This window comes from Mastomys coucha, unplaced genomic scaffold (assembly GCF_008632895.1).
Source record: "Mastomys coucha isolate ucsf_1 unplaced genomic scaffold, UCSF_Mcou_1 pScaffold22, whole genome shotgun sequence".
NCBI classification, from domain to species: Eukaryota; Metazoa; Chordata; class Mammalia; order Rodentia; family Muridae; genus Mastomys; species Mastomys coucha.
The window spans coordinates 111,889,511-111,892,010 of record NW_022196905.1 but is presented as its reverse complement, the minus strand read 5'-3'; the positions used below and the strand labels follow the sequence as shown (position 1 = coordinate 111,892,010).

At 45.1% G+C, this 2,500-nt stretch overlaps 1 pseudogene; it reads right to left on the bottom strand.

Annotated features, from left to right (window-relative positions):
- Positions 1–572: 572 nt before the first annotated feature.
- Positions 573–1,072, bottom strand: LOC116104628 (annotated as a pseudogene).
- Between the last annotated feature and the right edge of the window lie 1,428 nt (positions 1,073–2,500).

Below are 2,500 nucleotides of genomic sequence, written 5' to 3'. Positions count from 1 at the left end.
TCTGACGCCTTCTTCTGGCCTCTGAGGGTACCAGGCACAAAGTGCACAGATATGCATACAGAAATGATATGCACACACATAAAAGAATAAAATGTTTAAAATAAGGAAAACAATAGTGACATTGTCCTGTGATGTATGGCTACTGATTTCTTTAAGCATCATAGAATGCTTAACAGGCATCATGCTATATTGATGATCTCCATTTCACATATGAGTAGACCGAGGCACGGGGAGATCAAAGGTTGGCTATAACGGGGCAGAACCTAGTAGCCTAGATTTTTTTTTTTTTTTTAACTAGGCAAAGAATTTCTTTAGCCTTTTCCAAACTTTATTCCCAGGCTTCTTCAGGCTTAATTTGCCACAAAGAATGAATTAGGTATAAGCGAAAACTGAAAAGAGCTGCAGTGTCCAGGGGGCGGGGGGCAGGGAAGGAGGACTTGGGCTTAAAAATGTTAAAGATCTAGATTTTTATCACATCCATAATAAACAAAAAAATCAAAAAGCAGTCATGATATAAAATAGCAGCTCCTGTGACTTCTGCAAGTGTCACCTTCTTCAGCAGTTGCTTCAGTTCAGTTTGCCTCCTTCTTAGAAGCCTCGTCAAAATTCTCCACTAGATCTGGAACCTCCCCCTCCTCCTCCTCCTCCTCCTCCTCCTCCTCCTCCTCCTCCTCCTCTTCCTCCTTTTCAGGAGTAAGTGGTGCTTTTCCGCCCACAGATTGTTTGAGCAGAGCTTTGGTCAGGCTCCTTGAACTAGTCAGACTGCATGCACCAAGCTGTTTGAGAATGCTGGGAAGCATGTCTGTCAGTGGCTTGGTCTCAGCGTGCCTGTAATGGTGTTTGCTGCCAGAGATGCCTGAACTTTAGGGTTGTTAAAATGGATCGCTGTTCCTTGGTTTGTAAACATGTTCACCTCTTCAATACCAGAGACATTGTTTACCTCCAACTTCTTTAAGGAAAACTGCAGTTTTTTATCATCTGCTGTGGCTGTTCTGTGAACCACCTTCTTCTTTCTACAAGCAGTTCCTTCCCCACTAATGTTTTCCTGGTTCATGATCATCATTTCTTTCATCTTGTTAGAGTGGAAATGGGGCCCCCCGGGGGGGGGACTGAAGTTCAACTGAGATAAGATGCACACACTCGGGGGCCCAAGATGACAGCTAGCAATAGCCTAGATTTAAACACAGGTAGCAAGAGCCCGCTACACCCAACAACATCTTTATCTTCACAACCACATAGTGACCCAGAGGCTTGGATTAAGGGCTCCCACACTCCCAGCTTCTTAGACCTTGTGCTGGAGAGCACTGAAATCCAGTAAAGTCACCTCAACTTGGATAGACCTCTTAGATGGTTGGGATTTTGTTTGTCTCTGTAAGATTGAGGCAGGGTCTCTTGTGGCCCAGGCTGGCTTGGAACTTGCAGAGGATGACCTTCAAGCTCTGCTTAAATCCTTCAGTCATCGCTACTCAAGTGCGGACCCTACCAGTGTGTTTTGGCACACCGGGCTCCAAAACAGGGTTTCATACATGCTAGACACTCACACTGCTGAGTGAGCCACATCTCAGCCACCATCGTAGATTATTTTAAAAGTACACACACACACAAGCCAGGTGCTAGAGGATAGCTTGCTAAATACTACAAGTGGAACAGGCTGATGATTCAAACTATAAACATCCTCCCTGATCTATATCAAACATTGTATATGAGGTACAACAGTGCCCGATCCCCCTCTATCTCTACAGTCATAACTCTTTGGCAAAGTTTTGTTTCTACTGTTATGTCTGTTGGCATAAAAAGCTTACAGATAGAAAGTGAAAAATCAAAAAAAAAAAAAAAAAATCACAGGGGAAATTCTATGAACCGGGGCCACTGGCCCTAATGCCAGGGTCTCTTGTCCTAACTGAGAGGCCCCGGCTGGGAGGCTGGGAGGTTGGGAGGGGAGATCTACTCCCAGTGACTGACCATCTTCAAGCAAACTCACAACCACTTTGCCTGGGTTCCTTTCATGAGCTAATTAAAAGAGGGCTATTGGGAAGTCCCCAGAGCCCTTCTTGAATAGGCTGCTGAAGAAACACAGAACAAATACTTAGCACCCAAAATTCTGCAGACACACTGATGTTCCAGCATGCAGAGGGATGAAGAGCTCTGCTAGTTTCAGGCCTATCTTCTTTGTAAGTCATGGGAAACCAATTCAGCCCAACCTAAGCGGAAAGGCCAGCAATAGGCCTGGCTGTATCCAGGTGCCAGAGCAATGGCTCAGCTAGGAAGAGATGGCTCTTGCAGAGGACCTGGATTTGGTTCCTACCATCCATATCAGCCAGCTCCAACAGTCTGTAACTCCAATTCAGGGAACCCAAGGTCCTTTTCTGGCTTCCAAGAGAAGCTACACACATGTGCAGATACACATGCACATAAATAACAAATGAAATAGAACTTTTTAAAAGGGGGGAAGTGGGCTGGATAGATAGCTTGGTAGTTAAAAGTGCTAGCTGCTCTTGTT